This window comes from Helianthus annuus, chromosome 12 (assembly GCF_002127325.2).
Source record: "Helianthus annuus cultivar XRQ/B chromosome 12, HanXRQr2.0-SUNRISE, whole genome shotgun sequence".
In the NCBI taxonomy this organism is placed as follows: Eukaryota; Viridiplantae; Streptophyta; class Magnoliopsida; order Asterales; family Asteraceae; genus Helianthus; species Helianthus annuus.
The window spans coordinates 156,673,965-156,700,755 of record NC_035444.2 but is presented as its reverse complement, the minus strand read 5'-3'; the positions used below and the strand labels follow the sequence as shown (position 1 = coordinate 156,700,755).

Below are 26,791 nucleotides of genomic sequence, written 5' to 3'. Positions count from 1 at the left end.
AATGTGTGTTGGATTTAAAGTAGATATCCATGTGTTCCGAATTCATACCTCTTGAACTATCGTTTTACGGCAAAGACTCATATGGAGTCTTTTGGCCCAAGAATTACATCTTACACTACCCGTACTCGTTCTAAACTTTTGTTTAATCATAAACTCCTTTCCAAACAACCTCTAAGAGTTGTTTGTTCAATTTAGCCTACAAGGGCGTTTTGGTCAACTTTGGTCCTTCTTTTACAATGAAGGGCTATCGCCAATTATTCGACCAAATTAGCACTTTCACATGCATCATAAATAAGCGTACCTGGCGCGGATCGACAAATAGACCCGATTTTAATACCTTGCTTTATATTCGCTAATTAAGAGCGATGCGGATGTCCTTTCGATGTCTATTCCTACAAGCATATGACTCGACAAAAGAATCATTAGTCTATATAGTCATAAGGTGTTGTCTACACCTTTTGACCCGTTTGACCGAATTGGTCAAATTATCTTTGCGAAATGATATTTATTATCATTTCCTCTACATGACTCTTCCCGTTTAACACCGTACGGAAATTTTAAATATAAACCGTGTATTTCTTTCGACATAACATGACTAATTTATCGATTTACTTCTCTTTAACCATTATCATGGTTTCTATCATCTTTGATTTTCTCGTTCCGTTCGACTACACGACGGAACATCATATTTCAATTGTTTAGGTATCTCGTTCATAATTTATATGATAGGAAAACATTCCACAATTTAAGACTAGTGTAAGCTATACTTACCTTGCATCCGAATTAAGCTTTTCCGCCATTCTTGCTTCGTTTGACCCGCTTCCTTTCCAAGCCTCCACCTAGCTTGTCAAGCGTCAAACTATCATCATAATTCGTAAGACGGTTTTATTAGTCATCATTAAGTATGACTATTCCACCTTACATATTTTCTATCACAATTACCATTCGATCTTATTAATGGTTGGTTTGACTATTTAAAAGTCAAATCACCAATTAACACTCATGATTGCACTATTAAGTTCACAAGACTCAATTAGGCACATTATCAACACTTAATTCTCATTTAGGCATTTTAACAAACACCTAGTGTGCATGATTTTACATATTTACTAACTAGTCCATAACTAGTTATCTTTACCAAGATTTACATCAAAAAAAATCAAACCTCTATGTCTAGTGTTCATGGACTATATCAAGAACTTATTTCAAAACAATCAATATTCATCAAATTAACACTCTAATTCAAGTGTTCTTCATATTGTCAATAAACCCATTTACCACACATGTAGGTAATCACCAAATCATTCAAGTCATAGCATCATATGTATGATTTTCACTTAGGGTTTCGTTCCTAAGCAAGTATTCATCACTAATCTAGCCATAGCTTCTCTAATTCATGCCTAATTCGCGATTAGGATGATTATCAATTTTTACAACTTCACGAATGTTAGAATTTCAACATACCTTGTGATCCCCACGACTAGGTGATCATTAATATGTGTTCATGCATCCGATTTGGGCTAGATTTGACCTTCAATTTGATGGATTTGGTTGAGTTAGGGTTCTTGCTCCTTGGAGCCCCTTCCTGGTCGAACCAGAACACGCACCACACACTCTTGTGTGTGTGTGTTGTGTTATTTTATTTAGTTTATTAAAACCATTTTCAAGTTATCCCATTTTGGCCCCTCGTGTTTGGTTAGTTATTAATTAGGTCACAACCTACTTATTTTCAACAATACTCTCACTTATTAACTAGGTTTAATATTCCTAGTTAACTTAGCGGGTTCGGGAATATTTATGACTAAGTTTATTTTAGGTCCCGTTAACTCGGGCCTTTTATCCATCTTATTCCCTTAAAAGCTTTTATTCACTTCTTACTTAATATTAGGATTAATTATTTAAATCCTAATATTTACCGGGTAGGTTTTACCACTAACGGTATTTTACCCATTTCTTAGTCCCCCCTTAAAGAGGTTTCGTCCTCGAAACCTGGCTTACATAGTTCATTGAGTTCTAAACTCAATGCGTTTGACTTGAGTAATCTCTTAAGCATTACTCATACTTTAACCAAGTGTCAGTATTACCAGAAAAAAAATTATGGTAACAGAACCTCTACGTACCTCATACGACATAATGTGGATTGAAATAACGTAATTCCGTTATTTCCACTAGTTTAGTTACTTAGCGCTATTCATCACTTCCATATATTATCGAATTCTTTATGGATCCGTTACTTTGACCCATTTAAAGGTTGTAGGTCCCTTTTGTCGGAGGATGACGAACCTAAACCTTGTTATACAAACCCACTAGCGAGTGCGGAATCCAAGCTAGCAAGCAAACCGGGATGAGACAAGTATAAACACAAACACACAAGGGTTCACCGATTAACACCACTGTATTAATACGAATGAAGGTTCCGGTTACAAGCACAATGTTTACAAATCTAACTTGCAAACTCTCTAGTGTGTGTGTGTGTGTTTGGATAGAATGCTCTCCAACTCTCTCTATGTGTGCATCTATCTCACAAGCCTCTCAAGTCTCTTTGAAACAACACACTTCATGGGTATTTATACCCATACACAGCAGGTCTGACCGAAGGATTAGACAGATTGTCCGAAGGACCATCTGTCGACTACAATGGCCATCGAAGGATCCATATATACTTCGAAGGATAGCATATCCTTCGAAGTCCATCAGTATCCTTCGTGGTTTATCTTTCGAGCCAATCGAAGGATAGACATAATCCTTCGATTGCTCATCCTTCGACTCAGACACTTCACAAACATTTTTCTAACTGTTGGGCCAAGTCAAACCAGGAGGACGGTTGACTTGGTCAACTTACAAGACTGACAAGGACATCGTTTACATATAGACCGAATACAGACAAAGTACAGACACAAGTGCATCAACAAACTCCCCCTTGGCTGTAGCTTTGTCTTTATCTTCTATAGTTGTAGACTCGTCTCGAACTTCGATGGTCTTTGGTCTTCGAGTTCTCAAAACTCTGATGTCCTTTCAAGTCTTCAATGTCGGAGGATCTTCAAAGTCTTCACGTATTGAAAGCAGAGAGTGTATCAACAAACTACCCGTATCATGTAGGAAGTGTGTTAACAAACTCCCCCTTAACATAAGCTCCCCCTTGAGTTATGCTCGTGAAAAACTTGATCTTTATGAAGTGAGATCCTTGTGGTGTTGATGATGGTCAGCGGCAACTCGATCATCTTCATCTTTTGAGTGCCTTCATGTCGTGTCTTCATTCCGAAGCTTTGTCATCGACCATGTTCTCCTAGCCTTTAGAATCTGCACATGCAAGAAATCTAAACGCGTAATGAGAACAACTGCTTGGAATATAGTTAGCATAAACAAATGACACACGTATGACCATGTCACAATCAAACACCGTCCGACAGTTTGAAAGTTTTACAAATTTATCAATTTTAGTTTTTAACTTTCAAAACATGCAAATTTCGACCGTTTATGAAGATTTAGTCAATTCGGTTTTCGTTCAGGTTTCAGGCAACGAAGACTCGAGTTCCAACATCGTACGATCGAAAATAAATTGGAAATAAAATCTTTTTGGCTTTTATAAAGTTTATATTAAAACACACCTAAAATCTTTTTGGTATTTTTGACTTTTCTAAAAGTAAGTACTGAAAGCAGTAAATAAATATATACATACATTCTTTTTGCGAGTTTCGAGGGTAAGAGAATCATATCAGTGTACGGTCATGCCAAAACGCTCTTGTTGTTCAGTTAGTTAACATTAAGATAAGCATCCTATAACAATTATCGGTATTGTTGTCCACTTAAGCTCAACTTATCAGATGTAATCATGTTTAGAGGATACGTTAATGTATGATTTATACTTACCGACCGGTGTTCATCCACATCACGACACATTCCCGTATCAAGGTATGCACGAGGGTTCATCTTACCGGTGAGTATACCGATTATCATCTGTTTGACCGTATATGATGTGAGATTCTCACTTATTTTGATTTGAAAACAAGTCCTTTGTGATATAATCACTTATTGATGAGGAACTTGATTTTCATATGCATGAGGGCACAGGAGCAAGTCCGTGAACAGGTCAGTACTTCCGTACAGCAGAGAGACGAACTTGACTCCCGGATAAATGTGATATTTTATCACTTATTTTGATGGACATGTGATTGTTTATCACTTATTGAGGTCGAATGCAGTATGTAATATGTACACGTATGTATAGTATCATGGAAGATCTAGACTTGCGTCCCCGTTATTTTTCGGTAAAAGATACAACCATGATACCCAGATGATAAGCAGCATAAAGACCGAATATCTCAGAACCTCGGCAATCTATCAAACGAAATTTCGGTACTAAGACCATATGCCAATGAATGGTTCCCACCTGGTCTTCAGTCGATTAAGATTTATATCACCCTGCACACTTTAAAATGATTGTGAGCCTACCGATACATCTTATATGGAGCTGCTTATCGTTTTTCATTTAAGGTTTAAAGAGGTTTGGATAGACCACTGATGTACTATCATTTTCTCTTTTGCTCGCCAGGAAACTCATTTTTGTTTTTCTATTGTTTTTGTGTTTTTGAAATTTTTCGATGTTTTTGGATTTTCAGATTTTTGGATTTACTCCCCCTAAAATCAATAAACTAAGATAAATTTAAAACACAAAAATATTTACAAAAATGATTTTCCGATGTTGGTTTTAACTCGTGTTTTACCTCAATGCCGTTTACCAAAATTAATTTTAATCAGAAATGATTTATCAAATTTTGGAAAAATGAGTTGGCACGTCGGTAAGCGGTGCGGACCATGACAACATTGACAAGTTTCATAGAGAAACAATCACGTGTGAGACGATATTCTAGATCAATCTGTCAGGTCAAAGAGTGCCGTATGAGATGATAATTCATAAAGCAGCTTAAATATCGACAAGCATAGGAGAGATTTAGAAATTCAAAACCGTATCCTGCAACTGTTTCATGCATTGCAAGGAATCTGAGTGCTCTCCCAAACTTGATATCCACCCGGTGTGGACTTCAAGGTCGAATCTGCAGCTACTGAGAAATCTCTTGACAGCAACAAGATCATAAACCTCCGGTTCCGGCTGGTCTTCCATATTGCACCAGCGAAGGTCTTTGACTTTCTCTTTCAGAAATGGTGTGCGGATGTTCAATCCATGCCAAGGCTTCTGCACACATTTCCTTGTATTCTTTCTTGAAGACCCGATCAAAAACCATAACAACCAACTTTTGGCATGTTCTTCATTTGGTCGAATTCTGCAACTTCATACAACCACATTCTTTCACCAACATCTCCTTCTTCTTTTCTTTTTCTTTCCTCTCTCTCCATCAATGGCAACAACATTCTCCTAGATATATCAATATTTCGGATCCTTATGTCGCCAAACTTGTGCATGGACGCTCCACTATCAACAATCCTAAGACTATCAATAGTTCCTCCTGGAACATCCTGCACACTCGTTCAGAGATTAGTTGGAGAGGGGGACCCAAGCCTTCACAGACTTGGGTCGTCCGTCATCATCGAGAATTGTAACATCCATTTCCCGATGATTCGGAATTGATGTAGCTCCCCCTGAAACAGTTACCGGTTTTGGTATCCAAATCTGTTTCTGTTTTTCATGTTTAACATCCGATTTAACAGATTTTGTTTGGATGACCTCCGGTTTTAAAACTTTTTCAACTTCTTTTCTTTGTTTCTTTTTCTGTTTCTTTTCTCGTTGTTTAACAAAACGAGGGTCCTGTTTTGGTGAAACAGGTCTTTTATGGTAATTGTTACCATGGGGGGCATCAACTTTTGACTTTCTCTTGGTGAGATATGGACAATTCTTAATGATGTGTCCATACTCACAGCATTCAAAGCATGATCTCCGCTCAACAAACCTCGGAGTATCATAACTGTAACAGCTGGATGATGAACTTCGTGATCTTGAGGTACTTGGTCCTACATCACAACCGTTTGTTTGTTGTGTATAGTTGTTTTGACTGTTTCTTTTCAAAATTTTACTTTGTTTAACAAAATCCTTATTGGATTTGCTTTTGAAAGTATCAATTTTATCAGTTCCTCTTGATTTCACGAAGTTTATCTTCCGATCCTTTTTCTTGTTTTCGCCCTGTTTGCCTTTTCTATTCTCTTGGGCGGCATGATTTTGTTCACGGGGATCATCAACCTTTGCTTTCAACTTATGAAGATATGGACAATTTCGAATTATATGTCCAATTGTACCACATTCAAAACACATTCTCCGCTCTACAAACCTCGGAGAAACGTGTTGATGACCAGACGAAGAACCAGATACTGAACTTTGTGATCTAGATGTGCTTGGACCTAAGTCACATCCATTGGTGTGTTGGGTATAATTGTTCTGATCATTTCGTTTTAAAATTCTAACTTGTTTTACAAAATCAATGTTAGATTTATTTTGAAATGTTTCAAGTTTGTCCGTACCCGTTGATTCAACAAACTTCACTATCGGTTTTTGTTTCTTAACAGGGGCTTTCCTGTTTTGCACCTTTTGAACCTTAGGTTGCTCAACCTTAGATTGTGGAACTTTAGGTTGTGCAACCTTAGGTTGTGGAGCCTTAGACTGTTCAACTTTAGGTTGTTGAACCCTTGGTTGTTCAGTCTTAGGCGACTGAGCTTTTGGTGCTTGAACATTCTTGTTCTGAGCCCTCTTTTCTTGTACCTGGCTCTTGCCTTTTCCAGAATTCACTTGTTGTTTTCGCTCAACTGGCAGTTTTTGGTTCCCATGTTGTTTTCTAATTTGTTCACGTGGAACTGGTTCACATTGAGTGACAGTGACTTTGTTACCTTTGTTTCCCAAAAACTTATCAGTACGTCCTTCAAAAACTTTCTCAATTAAATCTTGATTTACATTTTTAATTGGAAAATCTCTGTCAGAATAGATTTTGCTGTCTCCCTTGAGCGTATACAACAAGTTATTCCCTTTAATGCTAGGTAAACTGCGCTTCATTGCCTTTGGTGTTTCAGTCTTACTCGGTTTCACTGGTGGATCACACAAGATGTAATTCTCAATTGGAATGTCTGGTGTAACCGAGTTAGACTGTGGCTTCACAATTTCTTCAGATTCATCGTCTGAAGAGTCAGCATCCTCAATGATGGGAGGACTCTGTTCCTTTTCACACGATGAATTTTCCACATTCTCAGAAGCTGATTGTCCCGAGGAAGATGTACCAGTTTTGAACCCGAGGCCTGCAGCAAAGTCATCTCGCGCAAGTGGCACAGTAGGTTCAAAACGGGGCATGTCCTCGTCATCAGGTAATTTCGAGTAATTGTGACTCATTGGGGGAGGACATTTTTTGTATCCAATACACTTGACGTCCCCCTTTTTCTTTTGAACATTTATGATGTGATCCAAAACAAAGCGGGAATTGGAATAACTGTCCAATTTCTGCTTAATTGCATCACATTCGCATCGAGCTGTAGCTAACTCCACCATTTGTTTCTCAATTGTGTCAATTAAGTTATTATTAGCATGTTGTTTTCTCAAAACAGCCTTTTGTAATTCAGAAACATCATGTTTTAATGACTTAATTGTTTCTTTAAACTCCTTTTCATTTTTGGCTAAAAAGAAGTTAGCTTCAGATGCTTTAGCAAGATCAACAATCAATTTTTGATTGTGTTGCAGTGTAATTTCAAGCTCACTTTCCTTTTCTGCATAATCTAAACATTTCGCACATTCAACAACAGCAGAAATAGAATCAGGTTTAGAATCACATACCTGACTGGAATCACTCTCAGGTGTTGGCCTTTCTGCATCAGAATTAATAACCTCCCTTGATGATTCACATTTAGATCCATCCTCGCTCGAACTTGAACTTGAAGTTGTATCACCCTCAACTGAAGTTGAAACATCTTCATCTGAACTTCTGTCATGTTCAGAACTGTCATCATTTCCCGAGGATTCACCATTGCTTGCATCTTTGACAATTTCAGCATACAACGCCGATTTTGTCTGACTACTGTTCTTTGGATCAAGAGATGATGGTTCTACAGTAGAACGATGGTGTTGTAAACCAACTGGGGTTAATGGATTTCCAGACAAGTCTGTGGTTGGAGCCAGCTTTACAGGAACTTGTATTGGATTGCCAAACCAATCTGTTGTTATTTTCGATTCACTTTGCCTTTGATTTGTAACTGATGCCCACTGATTTGCAGATATCATGGCAGCTTGAGTTGGGGCAATAGCCTGCATCCATGCAGTTTTGTTGAACTCTGGCGCAGATTGCGTGGTTGATGATTGCGTAGATGTTGACTGTGGAGTCAAAGTTGTCGTAGTCCACGCAGAAGGATCCCATTGACCATTTGTTCCCATTTTATAATTAATATATTAGGTGAAAATAAATTTAGAAAATTGATTTTCACAAACTATATTAAAACTTGAAAAATGACAACAGCCGAAGGATAAGGATCGAAAGACCTGAAATCACACACTGTTTAAATTCAAACAGATAAGACTCGAAAGATGGCCCGAAAGATAACACTGTTCGAAAGATCAACAGTATTCGAAAGACTACTGTTGAGTTTTCGAACAAAAACTTCGAAAGATTCCCCTACTCGAAGGATCCTTATCTTTCGAAGACAAACAGTAACTCGAATGATGGATCTTTCGAGAAGATTCCTTGACTCGAAAGATGGTACACTGACTTCGAAGGATTGTTCGAAGGATAGTTATCTTTCGAATCTCCTGAATCGAAAGATGATCTGTCGAGCTCGAAAGATATCTTTCGAACACACTCTGACACACTGACACAAGGTTGACTGAAAAGTGACAGGTTGATGTGGTTGGTGAACCACCTTTCGGCAGAAAGGATGTTCTGCACAAACTTTTCACCAACTTTCACCAACTTTGAAAATTTTGCCAAAAAGGGAAGCTTCTTATCCACACCTAGCAACCGGAATATGACCGGAATATTTGCCGGAAAATAGCAAACCTTTCAAGACAAAATTTTAAGTTACCCAATCCTTCCCACACAACACCCGGTTAGTTTAAAACACGTTTTTAAGGCTAGAAAGTCCAGAAACACACTAAAAACGGGAGTTAAACCAAGAAAACTTTTGTCCAAAACACAAACCAAAGTCTTGCACAAACCCGGTTTTAACAAGGAAAAGAGCCACGGCTCTGATACCACTTGTAGGTCCCTTTTGTCGGAGGATGACGAACCTAAACCTTGTTATACAAACCCACTAGCGAGTGCGGAATCCAAGCTAGCAAGCAAACCGGGATGAGACAAGTATAAACACAAACACACAAGGGTTCACCGATTAACACCACTGTATTAATACGAATGAAGGTTCCGGTTACAAGCACAATGTTTACAAATCTAACTTGCAAACTCTCTAGTGTGTGTGTGTGTGTTTGGATAGAATGCTCTCCAACTCTCTCTATGTGTGCATCTATCTCACAAGCCTCTCAAGTCTCTTTGAAACAACACACTTCATGGGTATTTATACCCATACACAGCAGGTCTGACCGAAGGATTAGACAGATTGTCCGAAGGACCATCTGTCGACTACAATGGCCATCGAAGGATCCATATATACTTCGAAGGATAGCATATCCTTCGAAGTCCATCAGTATCCTTCGTGGTTTATCTTTCGAGCCAATCGAAGGATAGACATAATCCTTCGATTGCTCATCCTTCGACTCAGACACTTCACAAACATTTTTCTAACTGTTGGGCCAAGTCAAACCAGGAGGACGGTTGACTTGGTCAACTTACAAGACTGACAAGGACATCGTTTACATATAGACCGAATACAGACAAAGTACAGACACAAGTGCATCAACAAAGGTCTTTAGTGAAATCTTTCACTTTTAGCAACAATTTCTTTTGTTTTAAAATTCATTTATTCGGTTCAGTTATACCGAATCCACCGCTTACAAGCAACCAAATTGCTTAAGGACCTCAACCGGTCTCACTAACTAGACTTATTAGTCCAGTTACTTTTTACCCTTATTATTTGCTATGGTTTACCTTATAAGGTAACCATTTAAAAACTCGTTATCTTTTAGTTAAAAGTTTTCATGTATACTGACGCGTACGTCTTTCATGTGTAAGGCCTCGCGGGCCTTTACTTACTGCTTTTAACCCTTAATCTTTATTGACTGAGTTGTAACTTGACCACTCAGTCTCGCTAGTCTTTTAACAGGTTTATCACGCACTTGTCTTATATTAACAAGCGTTTTGTATTCTTCACGACATTTTCTTAACCTTGAATAGTTTTGCGGCTAGCCTAATTTGACGTCGTCACTTCGTACCCCGTCACACGGGTATGCTAATTTGCCATCTCCGGCCTTATGTGTGTCTAAGATTTTCTAAACCATCTCTTACTACTTATGTTTGTTAAAACATTGCTTTTAACTAAAAACTAAATTTTTAGTTTACCTTTTTCTCCTTGTCTTATATCTTTTTCTCATGTCTAGGAATTTCCGCTTTGAGTTTTATTCCTGACCATTATTATTTTACACGGAGAATTGTAACCAGTTCCCCTTGCTTTACAATATTGACCCGTAGGTTTCTTCGCTTAGCCTTATGGGCTATTTTTGATTAGACATTCACCTCTTTAAGGCGAAGTCCTTATAACTTCTTTCTAATCATGACCCGTGGGTCGTTTTATCTTATACTCACCATTATCCAGTTTTCATACATTCGTGTTTGATTATGTCCCATTGTCGGGCTCATTATTCTCTTGCATTTAACACTACCTTTATCTGGCTAGTGCTTATTTGTGCCATTCGGCGTTGTATTGTATTCAACATGTTTGACCTATTAATGTGAAATCCATCACTTATAACAATCAACTTTATTCTTTATTCGACCCATTCGACTTCGAATAGTTGAACATATTTACTCACAATTTCTATATACGAGATTTTATAATCATAACTCGAAATCCACGTTACTTTGATCTTTCAACCCGCGTTCACGTCTCTTGGTTTACGCATGTGTTTAATTCTTACCCATCCACCGGGTGTTTTACCGAAATTGTTATTATTGCAACCTTCCCGGTATGCATTAAGACCTCGCTTCGGTTTTTATATTCTGACTTTATCTTAAAGTTCGACGTTTTACAAAAATGACCCGTTAAGAAACATATTTGCATTTTCCGGGTTCGAGTGTAAGTATCACTCCCTCTCAATATTTGTCTAAATCGTTTTACATGCTTGATGTTCTCTGGGTTCGAGTGTAAGTACACTCCCTCCCAATACTTGATGTTTTCTGGGTTCGAGTGTAAGTACACTCCCTCCCAATACTTGATGTTTTCTGGGTTCGAGTGCAAGTACACTCCCTCCCAATACTTGATGTTTTCTGGGTTCGAGTGTAAGTACACTCCCTCCCAATACTTGATGTTTTCTGGGTTCGAGTGTAAGTACACTCCTTCCCAATACTTGATGTTTTCTGGGTTCGAGTGTAAGTACACTCCCTCCCAATACTTGATGTTTTCTGGGTTCGAGTGTAAGTACACTCCCTCCCAATACTTGTCTAAATCATTTTACATGCTTGTTTGTCCCTTCACTCGGGCTCATTATCCTAATGTAATACGCTCCCGTCACTTGGTTGTGCGTTTACATTATTATCAAATATTTTGCTTATCTGATTCATTTGGGTACTTTTTAATTAGTCCCATTCACCCTGCCCTTACTACATCGGATGTAAACGTGTCCGCCATAAGAAGTTCATGGTATCATATGCCGCTACTTACTTGGCCAGAGTAAGTGATTAACACATGACACGCATGACCTTTTTACAGTTTTCACATCACGCCCTATGTAAGTAATACTTCTATCTGTTTTTCTTGGAAACAATATCCCGGATAGGTTTTCTATTCAGGTCTTTCCAAGTTTTCAATCTACATATGCAACTTTCAATCTCTACTTATCTGTTGCATATTACTACTTATGCAATGATTTAAAACGTGCACCTGATAATGCTTGCCCTAACGGGCTTCTCTTGCCATTAGCCTTGTTCGCGGTCGTTACGCAATTTAGTCCTTGATGGGCATGTTCCTCTTGTCATGCCTCGGACTGTTCCTCTATCACATCTTGCATTTGTTTAACCTTTGCCATCTTTAAATGTAAGTGTCCTTCAATCAAGACATTCACAAGGTTAGTAATGTCAACTTTACTAAATGCCCGTATCATAGTACAAGGCTCTTGCACTATATGCGTCAACGCACGAAATGTTGTTAACCACATCTATCATTTAATTTGGGGTAACGTGTATCACACGATAACCCTATGTGTTGTTTACAACACTTAACACACTAAACTATTAACATACATGTACTTACCGGATTTGCGATCAAGCCTCGAACCGAACACCAATCTTTGTTAAGAGCATAAGGTTTAAGTCCAAGCACGGTTTTCCCCACCATACTTGAATCTCTTAAACCAAGGCTCTGATACCAACTTGTAACACCCTAGTCTTTATTCAACGGTTTTATATGTAAATGCCAAGATTTGATGTATAGTTAAGACTACACATACTATAAAATGCGGGTTTATTAAAACTTTTACATTTCATGAGTTATTCTACACAACGTGGTTGTTTAAAATTTACGATGTGTCAAAGTGCGGAAGCGTGCGTCTTTATCGTGTTCGGTTCTTCGATGATGCTTGATCGTCTTCCGGCATCCAAAATGTACCTACATTTCATAAACATGAAATGCTTTAGTCATACGGGACTTAAAACGCGTCTAAACGAGTTCGAGAAACAATTGATAACAAAACAAAGTTTTCAACCTGACCTCCACCGTAAATTACGGTGGCACCGTAATTTACGGTGGCCACTGGTAGTACAGGCCCCCACCGTAAACCAGGAGGGAACCACCGTAACACTTTTCAATTCCACCGTAAATTACGGTGGACACCGTAATTTACGGTGGCCCCTGCATCAGCAGGTCTGCAGCTAAATTCAGCTATGCCTGTTTTTACGGAAACGGCCGTAACTCCTTCGTTATTGATCCGTTTTACCCGATTTCTTTTCCTACGTGTCCGTAATTTAATCCCCCATCTCATGAGGTTACAATCCGACATTCGACTTAACAAATTTTAAGACTTCTAAGTCTTCGGCTTATTACCCCTTTTTACCGAATTTTGACCCGTTCGTGATTTTATCAAACAACATGATTGTTTGATCCCGATTTCACATGAACCTTATAATTTCAATGTCGTCTATCATATTAGCTTTAATCCACAAGTTTAGGTATGATCTTAAACCCGATTATACTCCAAAGATTGTTTTGACCCGTTAAGGATATTTTAAGCACTTTTAAGCTCAGTATCGCTTTCATTCAAATCTAGCGTTGCAACCTATATCCCTTACCTAGTACTCTTCCATCACAACTAAATGTGTGTTGGATTTAAAGTAGATATCCATGTGTTCCGAATTCATACCTCTTGAACTATCGTTTTACGGCAAAGACTCATATGGAGTCTTTTGGCCCAAGAATTACATCTTACACTACCCGTACTCGTTCTAAACTTTTGTTTAATCATAAACTCCTTTCCAAACAACCTCTAAGAGTTGTTTGTTCAATTTAGCCTACAAGGGCGTTTTGGTCAACTTTGGTCCTTCTTTTACAATGAAGGGCTATCGCCAATTATTCGACCAAATTAGCACTTTCACATGCATCATAAATAAGCGTACCTGGCGCGGATCGACAAATAGACCCGATTTTAATACCTTGCTTTATATTCGCTAATTAAGAGCGATGCGGATGTCCTTTCGATGTCTATTCCTACAAGCATATGACTCGACAAAAGAATCATTAGTCTATATAGTCATAAGGTGTTGTCTACACCTTTTGACCCGTTTGACCGAATTGGTCAAATTATCTTTGCGAAATGATATTTATTATCATTTCCTCTACATGACTCTTCCCGTTTAACACCGTACGGAAATTTTAAATATAAACCGTGTATTTCTTTCGACATAACATGACTAATTTATCGATTTACTTCTCTTTAACCATTATCATGGTTTCTATCATCTTTGATTTTCTCGTTCCGTTCGACTACACGACGGAACATCATATTTCAATTGTTTAGGTATCTCGTTCATAATTTATATGATAGGAAAACATTCCACAATTTAAGACTAGTGTAAGCTATACTTACCTTGCATCCGAATTAAGCTTTTCCGCCATTCTTGCTTCGTTTGACCCGCTTCCTTTCCAAGCCTCCACCTAGCTTGTCAAGCGTCAAACTATCATCATAATTCGTAAGACGGTTTTATTAGTCATCATTAAGTATGACTATTCCACCTTACATATTTTCTATCACAATTACCATTCGATCTTATTAATGGTTGGTTTGACTATTTAAAAGTCAAATCACCAATTAACACTCATGATTGCACTATTAAGTTCACAAGACTCAATTAGGCACATTATCAACACTTAATTCTCATTTAGGCATTTTAACAAACACCTAGTGTGCATGATTTTACATATTTACTAACTAGTCCATAACTAGTTATCTTTACCAAGATTTACATCAAAAAAAATCAAACCTCTATGTCTAGTGTTCATGGACTATATCAAGAACTTATTTCAAAACAATCAATATTCATCAAATTAACACTCTAATTCAAGTGTTCTTCATATTGTCAATAAACCCATTTACCACACATGTAGGTAATCACCAAATCATTCAAGTCATAGCATCATATGTATGATTTTCACTTAGGGTTTCGTTCCTAAGCAAGTATTCATCACTAATCTAGCCATAGCTTCTCTAATTCATGCCTAATTCGCGATTAGGATGATTATCAATTTTTACAACTTCACGAATGTTAGAATTTCAACATACCTTGTGATCCCCACGACTAGGTGATCATTAATATGTGTTCATGCATCCGATTTGGGCTAGATTTGACCTTCAATTTGATGGATTTGGTTGAGTTAGGGTTCTTGCTCCTTGGAGCCCCTTCCTGGTCGAACCAGAACACGCACCACACACTCTTGTGTGTGTGTGTTGTGTTATTTTATTTAGTTTATTAAAACCATTTTCAAGTTATCCCATTTTGGCCCCTCGTGTTTGGTTAGTTATTAATTAGGTCACAACCTACTTATTTTCAACAATACTCTCACTTATTAACTAGGTTTAATATTCCTAGTTAACTTAGCGGGTTCGGGAATATTTATGACTAAGTTTATTTTAGGTCCCGTTAACTCGGGCCTTTTATCCATCTTATTCCCTTAAAAGCTTTTATTCACTTCTTACTTAATATTAGGATTAATTATTTAAATCCTAATATTTACGGGTAGGTTTTACCACTAACGGTATTTTACCCATTTCTTAGTGCTAATGTGGTTTGATCACCAAACCCATTTTCGGGGTGTTACAGTTTGTAAGAGGCATCATTTTGGGAGATGCAGGCAGGAGTCTAAATCCCAGTCTTTCGAGAAACGTTGTGGGATCTGCAAGTCCACAGATCATAAAGCTGTGGATTGCAAGAAAATGAAGGATGCAACCTGTTTTGGTTGCAACGAGAAAGGGCACATTCGGCCCAACTGCCCAAAGAATGCGAAGAAGGTTGATGATGGGAAGAAGACTAATGCGAGAGTCTTCAGAATGGATGCCAAGGAAGCAGTTCTTGACGACAACGTCATTACAGGTACGTTTCTTGTAAATGATGTTTTTGCTAGAGTCTTGTTTGATTCAGGAGCTGATAAGTCGTTTGTAGATGATAAGTTTTGTAAATTGTTGAACCTTCCTGTTAAAACCTTAAGCGTGAAATATGAGGTGGAATTAGCCGATGGAACCATAGAAACCGCCTCGACTGTTTTAGATGGATGTGTTATATCCATTAGGAATCATTCTTTCTCGTTATCCTTGCTTCCCTTTAAGCTAGCTGGATTCGACATAGTGATAGGCATGGATTGGTTATCGAGTAACCAAGCCCAGATTCTGTGCAATAGAAAGCAAGTGATAGTGAAGACTCCGTCTGGTGAGTCACTTACTATTCAAGGAGATACCCAGCATGGATTGCCTGAGCAAGTGTCCATGCTCAAAGCATCCAGATGCATGCAGAAAGGATGTGTCATTTATATGGCACAAGTTACCATTGATGAGCCGAAGCCGAAGGTTGAGGATATCCCTGTTATCTCAGAATATCCTGAGGTATTCCCTGAAGAGCTACCTGGTTTGCCACCGGATAGGCAAGTAGAGTTTCGGATAGACATCATTCCAGGCGCTGCACCTGTAGCAAGAGCACCATACAGATTGGCACCAACGGAGATGAAGGAGTTGAGGACGCAGTTGGATGATTTATTAGCTAAAGGTTTTATTAGACCTAGCTCATCTCCTTGGGGAGCGCCAATCTTGTTCGTTAAACAGAAGGATGGATCGATGCGTCTGTGCATCGATTACCGTGAGCTTAACAAGGTCACTATCAAGAATAGGTATCCGTTACCCAGGATCGACGATCTGTTCGATCAGTTGCAAGGAGCAAGCTATTTCTCCAAGATTGACCTGAGGTCGGGTTATCATCAGTTAAAGGTCAAGGATGAAGACGTACACAAGACCGCGTTTAGGACTCGTTATGGACATTACGAGTTCCTAGTGATGCCGTTTGGGCTCACCAATGCACCAGCCGCATTCATGGATCTCATGAATCGTGTCTGCAAACCCTATTTAGATAAATTCGTTATCGTCTTTATTGACGACATCCTTATCTACTCGAAGAGTCAAGCTGACCATGAGAAACACCTTCGTTGTATTCTCAAACTTCTGCATCAAGAGAAGCTTTATGCCAAATTTTCGAAGTGTGAATTTTGGCTTCGAGAAGTCCAATTCCTTGGACATGTAGTAAGCGAGCGAGGTATCCAAGTAGATCCCGCTAAAGTAGAAGCAGTCATGAACTGGCAAGAGCCGAAGACTCCTACCGAGATTCGCAGTTTCCTCGGATTGGCAGGATACTATAGGCGATTTATTGAGAACTTTTCAAGAATTGCTGCGCCCCTAACTTCGTTGACTCGCAAGAAGATTAAGTTTGATTGGGGCCCTAAGCAGCAGGAATCCTTCGATATTTTGAAGAAGAAATTGAGCAATGCTCCAGTGTTGACATTGCCCGATGGCATAGAGGAATTTGTGGTGTATTGTGATGCATCACATACTGGCATGGGCTGTGTACTCATGCAGAAAGGCAAAGTCATTGCCTACGCTTCTCGCCAGCTAAAGGTGCATGAGAAGAACTACACCACCCACGACTTGGAATTGGGTGCAGTTGTGTTTGCTTTGAAGTTATGGAGACATTACTTGTATGGAACCAAGTGTATAATTTATTCGGATCACAAGAGTCTTCAACACTTGTTCAATCAGAAGGAATTGAACATGCGTCAGAGGCGATGGATGGAAACTTTAAATGATTATGACTGCGAGATAAGATACCATCCAGGCAAGGCAAATGTGGTTGCCGACGCCTTAAGCAGAAAGGAAAGGGTGAAACCAATCAGAATCAATGCCAAGCGCATTGAAATAAGAAATAATTTGAATGAAAGGGTGTTAGCTGCACAGAAGGAAGCTGTGTTGGAAGCTAACTATCCTGAAGAGAAGTTAGGAGTAACTGAGGAGCAGTTATCCTACGACAAGGATGGAATGCTACGACTAAACGGACGAATATGGGTTCCAGTCTATGGAGGACTTCGGGATGTTATCCTCCAGGAAGCCCACAGCTCTAAATATTCCGTTCATCCTGGAGCTGATAAGATGTACCAGGATTTGAAAGCAAACTACTAGTGGATTGGTTTGAAAAAGTCAGTAGCTGAGCATGTAGCTAAATGTTTGACTTGTGCGCAAGTCAAGGCTGAGCATCAGAAGCCGTCAGGTTTGCTTCAACAACCTGAAATTCCCAAGTGGAAATGGGAAATGGTGACAATGGATTTCATCACCAAGTTGCCGAAGACGAAAAAGGGAAATGATACCATATGGGTCATTGTAGATAGACTGACTAAGTCAGCTCATTTTCTACCCATCAAGGAGACGTATAGCTCCGATATGTTAGCTCAATTATACGTCGATAAGATTGTAGCATTACATGGTATACCTATATCTATTATCTCTGATAGAGATACTAGATATACGTCACATTTTTGGAAGAGTTTCCAACAATCGTTGGGCACTCGGTTGAATTTTAGTACGGCTTACCATCCTCAGACTGATGGTCAGAGTGAGCGTACTATTCAAACTTTGGAAGACATGCTTCGTGCATGTGCGATCGACTTGGGTGGTAGTTGGGATAAGAACCTACCACTGATTGAATTCTCCTACAACAATAGCTACCATTCCAGCATAAAGGCTGCGCCTTTTGAGGCCCTATACGGTAGAAAGTGTAGATCGCCCATTTGTTGGGCAGAAGTTGGAGAAGTCCAGTTGTCTGGACCAGATATCGTCTTTGAGACGACAGACAAGATCGTTCAGATTCGCGATCGTTTGAAAGCTGCCAGGGATAGGCAGAAAAGTTATGCGGATCCTAAGCGCAAAGATTTTCACTTCGATGTAGGTGATAAGGTATTGCTTAAAGTATCGCCCTGGAAGGGTGTGATGCGATTTGGAAAGAAAGGCAAGCTGAGCCCGAGATATATAGGACCTTTCGAGATTATCGAGCGTGTCGGGTCAGTCGCTTACAAGTTAAACTTGCCTGAAGAGCTTAGTGCTATCCATAACGTGTTCCACATCTGTAATTTGAAGAAGTGTTTCGCTGACGATTCGCTGGTTATACCGCATACAGATATACACATAGATGAAAGTTTGAAGTTCGTAGAAAAACCTTTGTCGATTGAGGATCGACAGGTGAAAAAGCTTCGAAGGAATCACGTGCCTATTGTAAAGGTCAAATGGGATGCCCGTAGAGGTCCCGAATACACGTGGGAAGTGGAATCCACGATGCAAGAGAAATATCCCCATTTGTTTCAGTAAATCTCGAGGTCGAGATTTCTTTTAAGGGGGTGAGGATGTAACACCTCGAAAAATTCCGTCCAATAATGTCTTGACACGTGTCATAAGGTTCCGGTATGTGAAAATGAACTTTAGAGGGACTAAAAGTGACAAACAGTGAAAACTATGGAACGTAAGGGTCCAAAGTGTCAACAATGGATAAATAGACTCTATGATAACCCTACATAATGTTTATAACCTTAAACGGATGGTTCATGGATCATACGACGCGGAAATTGCACAAAAGTGAGGAATTGCAAACTATAGGGGCCAAAAGTGTCAACATGTTTAATATATACCTCTGAGTGAACTTTTGGCAGACCCGAAGCTTTGAGAAGCTAAAATATACTCACTAGAATATGTGGTTAAAATTTCGTGAAGTTTCGTCAACGTATGAGAAAGTTATGGCCAAAACCGTACTTGAAGGACTAAAAGCGTCAACGTCGAATTTCATGGCGTTTCGGTTGAGCGCAAAGTTATCCGAGGACATTACCATGTAGGTAAATGTCCTAAGGTTCTTAGAAACCAAGTTTGGGGGTTTACGGGTCGAGAAAAGTAGCCGAAACATCGCATACAAGTTCAGGGACCAAAGCTGTCAATGTTTGAAAGTTGTTGGCTGATCAGCAGGTCAGGCGACCCGCCTGGACTGACCCAAGCGGGCCGCGTGAGACCCCCAGTAACATAAATTCGCGAATTTTGCATTTCTGGTCCGAATTTGAAGTTGGTAACAGCTGTGGCCACCTCCTTTTGCACCAATAATATGTCTTGCATGCCTATAGCAACAGTAACCTCTTCAAGACATCTGATTTCAGCTTTAAATCAGATCAAAGAGCTCATTCTTGGCACTTGCAATTGTAAACAAAAGCTCTCAACTCTCAAGAACCTTCAAGGCAGACTTCTGGAGCTAATCTGAACATCAAGGCCGATCCTAGTGTTCACTAAGCATCTATAGGACCTTTGTAAGCTCTTAATTCAATCTCTAATTCGTTCTTACATCGATTATTAGTAAAAGTCAAACTGATTGTTCATAAACTTTGACTTTCTGATTAAACGAGATTTACTCAGTCATTTCTCGAATTGAAACCAGATATATGTTGGTATTTATGTGGGAAACAAACCCTCAAAAGGGTATTATCTGAATCCCACTATATGCATGCTAATTGTCGAGTCAAACGTGTTTCTAAAAAGTCAACAGAAGTGATTTTTGCAAAAATAAGCTTGAATGGTAATGTAAATGACATGCAATCTGTTTGATCATCATAGATAGCTTTATAATGAATATAAGAATGTGTTTTACCACGATCAACTCGACAACCTTTAGTATAGATACGAATCGGAACCGAAAGTCCTATAAAACGACTATTTCGTAGACTATCGATTCGGATTCGTACATGCATGTTTGAAATCTGTATTGGAAAGTATTTTTGACCATTTATATTTTGGTAAAACTTTCTGGAATTTTTGTTGATTGAGTCTATGCTTAGCCGATTCAAATGCATGTTTCCGATTATGCTTAAAAGTTGACTATTTTGCCCTTTTTGATATAAAACGTGATTTTTGGAAAAGTGAAAGGATAGAAATCTTTATTTCTAATATATAAACTTGCACCGAAAATTTCGGATCAGTTGGTGGTCCAGATTTTGAGTTATGGCCATTAGCGTAAAACTATATTATAAAGTTACATAAACGGTCCTTTTCGCGTAGAACCCATTTCTGGCCACGATTTGATACAAAACTTTTTACCAACTGATGATATATAATATTTTGGGATTTTAGATGATTTTTATTTAATTTTTGGCTGATCGTATCTTAGATCGCTTAGTTATTTCGGCTTATGTCGGTTTTGACCGTTTTAGCCATAAAATGAGTTTTATACATCCTTTTGACCCGAAACCTTTTTCTACTGATTTTATATGTTAAATAAATTATTTTGAGCCTTCTGGAAATATAAAAATCTCAGCTTTCATATATAAACCCGGAAACGGCTCTAAATCGCATTTTTAGCGTTTTAAGCGCATAGTAAGCGTTATACTCGTTTTAAACATATAAGACTTATACCTACTGATGTAATTAGCATATTTTCATATGATAACAGTAAGTATAATATGTTGAACTCAGATTTCCAGTTTTGGCATTTTTAGCCCTTGTGAAATTACTAAAATACCCCTACGGTGCATAGTTTGGTTTTAAATGATAAATTTGATATATGGGTCATACCCTACTGTTATAACATGTTAAACTAAGTATATTTACTGTATGAACCAGACCCGAAACTCAGATTTCTAATTTTACTCTTTTATAATCTTTTAAATGACCAAAATGCCCTTCTAAGGCATAAATTGAGTTTAAAATTATTCCGGGCAATATAGAACATAACTTACTGATGTTATATCATATTTAAAGCATATTATATCAGGAAACTTTCATTTGACTCTTTTGGCTACCCGTAACACCCTTTTTGCGTTCGGTTCGTTTACGTAACTAGTTTGCGTAAATTGACCGAAACGGGTCAAACGATATCATTTTTATTTCAAAATCCAGAATGTATTTAGTATACCCATATTATACAAGTATTCAAACTTGTCGGGTCTAAATCACATTCTATCCGGTCTCTCGCTCAATCGTGCGTAAACCGTATCATTCTTAAAACTAACCGGTCAAAGCTTAGGCTTAAATAAAAGACCCGTTAGAAATCTAATAGGTTATTATAAACCTTTGTTCCAGATTAGGAGGCCCAGTAAAAGCTACCACACTTACCGTTTGTGTTACATACTTGCTCAGGTAAATACATTTTGACTTATTTTCCCTATACGGGCTTGGGGTACGGTATTTAAAATACCGCTTGATCGGGCGCACAAGTCCTGCGCCTTATGGGTGTACAGTCTTGAATAGCTTGTGCGACTCGTTTAAACAGTCTTGTCTTACTTTAGGCTTTGGGGGGTTATTGACCGTGTCCCGGATATCCTTGGCATTATCTTACGAGATGGCCACGACCAGAGCACGGGGTGTAGGCGTACACTCGGCGTGTATAACTCTTTAATGTGGTGTGTCATTTAATCTTTAGCCCGGACAGCAGATCCCGGGCCACCAAAGATACGAGTGCATGTAATTCGTTCACAAGTTTATATTGCATAATTATCCCAAGTTAATAAAAATATTTATGCCTTGTGCATTTAAATCAATTTTCAATCATTTTCAAAATGAGTCGGTTGATTTGTATTTACCAGTGTAAACTGACGTATTTTCCCCAAAAGGTTAAGTGCAGGTACTATACGAACTAGGCTGGCTGTTTCCTAAGAGCGTCCACTATAGTCTCGCAAGCTCGGACGACAAATAAACTGTTGAACAAATTTTATCTTATTTTTATTTGATCCGCCTGTGGATCCGTTTCAACTACTGTGATATTATTATTGCACTTTATTTAAAAGTTGAAATGTATCTATTCTGCTTCCGCTGTGCATTATTATATTGTGTTGATTGTCTATGACGATGCCAACTACGTCACTGTACCCCACACCGGGCCCACCGGTGACACGTGGAAATCGGGGTGTGACATTTTTGCATCTGGGTCCCTGTGGTTTCAGTTTTATTGTCATTTTGGTCCAAAAATGAAATCAGATCATATTTGTCTTATAAAATCCTGCAATTTTGTCATTTTTATCAAGGGCAAATTAGGTCATATTTGTCTTATAAAATATGGTATTTATTTATAAAAAAGAAATGATCATTTTACCCCTGCGGAAAATTGACAAGATAGCCGGATTTTATAAGATAACATGATTTCATTTTGGACCAAAATGGCAATAAAACTGAAACCACAGGGACGCAGATGCAAAAGGTTTGAGTTTTGGACTAAAGTGGCAAAAGTGACCAAACCATAGGGACCAAAATGGCAGTTTACTCTTATTATTATTATATGTATAATTTTACAACACCCTAGCTACAAGTAACTTTTGATTTTTTGTTCTGGCCACCGTTTCTATATGTTTTAGTTTGAACATCAAATTCTATTAGCTACATTTATCTTTGGAAAAATTACAAGTTTTGTCCTTTATCTTTATACCACTGTTCAGGCGGAGTCCTTTTTAACGAATGTTGACAGGCGGTGTCCTTTACTAGGTATTTTGTTGCAAGTTTAGTCCTTTACACACAACCCAGTTAAAAAACCCTGTTAATTGTTGAAAGGCGGTGTCCTTTACTAGGTATTTTGTTGCAAGTTTAGTTAATGGTAATGTTAATGGTAATTTTGTTGCAATGTTAAAAAACCATATACCAACTGTTTTATCTACCTGACTTAACTCTCTGATAGTATTGGTAATGTTAATGGTGTGTAAAGCTAATCAATACTGATGTGGGTCGGCGCAGCTTCCTTGGGGCGGGAGCCCCCCCCCCCCAACTTTTCGACGCGTAGTGTTATGAATAGTACCTTCGTATAGAAACTTTTAGGTATATACGTTTTCTCCGCCCAGAATTAGGAAAAATCGACCCCCCAAGCTTCGCCAATCATGTGGCATTCAATTAATTTTGCTAAGGATATCAGTTTCAAACTTCATTGTACAGTGAATGTTAGTGGTCTTGTTTGATATAATTAGTTTCAAACTCCCTTTGCAAATCGACATTTGTGGCAACTACTGTATAACTGATAATATCTAATAGTATTATCTCACTTCTAAATACATGACATGTATTAGATATTATTACAAGTATTTGTATGAGTATCTGCATCCTTTTGACTGTACCAAAAACAAGACAGCCTACTTGACAAACATGATCCGGGCCCACACAACTATTTGCTTTTGGCCCAACTCCCAAATGCAGCCGATACACCCCATATAAAGCGACATGGCATGGATGGGAGGAAGGAAGGACTGATCCGACTATCACCACATCAATAACAATTTTAGCTCAGAAACCCAGACCAAGTTCTTGTAGCTCATTTTAGATAAGTGCGAACCTTGTATCTCATTTTTGTGGCATGACTACCTCTCAATCGATCTCCAAATCACTAAAAACTGAAATCACACACTCAGTTGTAAATATGCCAAAAAATAAACTAAATTTTCCAACATCTAGAATTCGAACGACAATTATGCCAACTGTCTATTTACTAAAAGCTCAAACAAAAAAAATGATACGATCATCCTTGATGGACTCAAGAACAATTACGAGCCTCCCGTTCAATCTCTATAAATGTTAAAAGTAAAAAACTTTGAAGTGTTACACATTTGATCGACTTTCGACCCATTTGACCCGTTCAATCTCTATAAATGTTTTTTTTATTCATTTGACCCATTTGACATATCTATCGAATCACACAACCTATCTATCGAATCAAATTGCAAGAATTAAATTCAAACACTTTCTACATATCAAACACAACACCTATTAACTATGCATCTTTTTTCTTCAACTCCTCAACTACAACCTTGAGCTCTTTAACCTCCTCGATTAGCATCTCCAATTTGTTGTTCACAACCTACCAACAAGCAGCGTCCTATCAGCATGTGGCCTCTCGAAAGCATCGAAGAACTCAGCCTTTCCTGGTCGCTGAAACCTATTCTTGATATAGTTCACAGAAGCCATAGCGCACATCAATCCAAACGCCCAAAATGCGCTTAGCACCTTCTTCAGCACGTTCTTTGTGATGTCTCCGATTACCTGCTCAGCGATTTTTTAGGCTTGCTCCTGAGAATCTTGATTGCAGAATCTGCACTGAAAAGCTCAGAAACAGAAAAGTCTTCATTTCCGCCTTCATCATTCTGAACGATCACCACTTGAGTTTCCGTGCCATCGATTTGAATTTCTTCCGCCATTGTTGGAGAACCTTGAATCGCCATTGTTGGAGAACCCTGAATCGCCATTGTTGGAGAACCTTGAGTCGCCATTGTTGTTAGTTACTACTGTTGTTATTCAATTGAGATAATTTGTTTAGGGAGTCGTGTTTATTCAATCGAAGAACACATGTTATGGAGGTAATAACGCAAGTTGACCATTAAATTTCTCTTGTCTACTGTTACCTCTAGCAATCCTTCACCGTGGGCTTTGAAATCTTTCACATATATCTTTAGAAGCTCACCCTTGATTTTAGTCTCCATAAGAAGACACCCATCAGTAGTTGCATATAACTCTACCTGTTGATCATAAAAGATGGACCTCGTGTATATTTTAGTAGAATCATCTTCTAAGGTAGATTTAGTCCAGTTATTTGCGGTTGTATGTCTACAAATATGGTCATTTTTTCGATGGTTGAACCTTTGCACGTCCTGCTCCATTAAAATGGTTAAAAACTCAACAAAAGTGAGTTGGGAATTCGCCACCTGACAAAAAAAATGGTTTTCGCTCTCTGATCTAGAGGTGGTTCGCATGAGCCCAGACATAGGCTCATGACGATAGTAAGCAGGCATCCACAAAGATCTCATGACAAACATATCGTCAATCCATTTATTTTTTGTTAGACCAAATTCAATCATTATCAGTTTCTAATCTCTCTCAAACATTTATGGCGCAATCGAATCAGTCCACACAATTATAGCTATGTATCCTAGCTTTAAAATTCTTGCAATCGTCAACAATAACGCCAACATTTTCAAAACCTCCATATATTATTCTCATTATATGGAATGCTTTCGCTCGCCCAAGATTTAGAGTACCAAGCTCCCGTATCATTTCTTCTTGTACTTCAGAAAGATTCCTACTGCCCACTAACAGACTTTAAGAAACAGAGATCTTGACCACATAGATACACAGTTACACACTCCCTCCTTAAACTCCATGCCCAAAAACAAAGAATACCAAGAAATCAAACTCGCCTTTCAGGTCAAACACAAACCAAGCACATTCCAAAAACATAATTAAATATAAGCTCTCATGTGGCACAAATTCACCTTTCATAAAACACACAGACCACCAAATGCCTTGCCAAAGCTTGAAAACGTACACAACCAGCAATCTTGATTTGGGTTTTTTTTGGGCTTTTCACGGTGTGGAGAAATTAAAAAGAATGTACAACTTGCAATGCACAATATAAAAATGATTACTCTTAAGGTTTGTTGAGAAATATATAGTGGGTCTTTGGGATTCCTTATCAAAAGGACTTTTGGAGCAAATTTTGACTTATTAACTTATTAAAAGTTAAAAGGAATCCCAAACACCATTTTAGAAGGACTTATCAGCTTAAAAGGAATCCCAAACACCTTTGAAAATGACTTTTATGTCTTCTTTTGCCTTCAAGAAGGAGAAATGAATAAGTAAGAAATTCTTACTTATTGCTTTTGATAAAGACTTTTGAGAAGGAGAAGTCAATAAGGAATCCCAAACACCCCCATAATTTACCTAACAATAAAATACACAATGTGGATAGCATACTAAACCACAAATTCTCAAATTTTGAGATAGAGCTTTCATGTGGTGGTCTACCTTTTAGTGAAATCTCCACCACACTGTTCAATCTTGTGTAAACATCGGGCCTAATGCAATGCACTGGGGCGGTGGTACTTGTTGGATGAGGGGTGAGGCAGGGGCTGCGGCGTGGAGGTTGTGAGGTGAGATAGGGGGGGGGGGGAAGGGTGGTGGTGGTGGGGTGAGGAAGGGCGGCAGTGGTGGTTGTGGGGTGAGGAAGGGGCGGTGGTGGTGATTGTGGGGACATTTGATCATGAAGATGAAGATAATATGATGATGAAGATGAAAAGAGCTTGGGAGAAGATGAAGATATATATGCTTTTATAGGGTGAAAGGATATTTATTTTAATTAATTTAATTAATAATATGTTATAATAAATTCAAATTGACCATTTTGCTCTGAGT

The 26,791-nt window shown here is 38.5% G+C and overlaps 1 protein-coding gene across 2 annotated transcripts in view; it reads right to left on the bottom strand.

Annotated features, from left to right (window-relative positions):
* The window catches only part of LOC110936146, a 50,254-nt gene that overhangs the window by 22,416 nt on the left and 1,047 nt on the right, over positions 1-26,791 (bottom strand). The window lies entirely within an intron of this gene.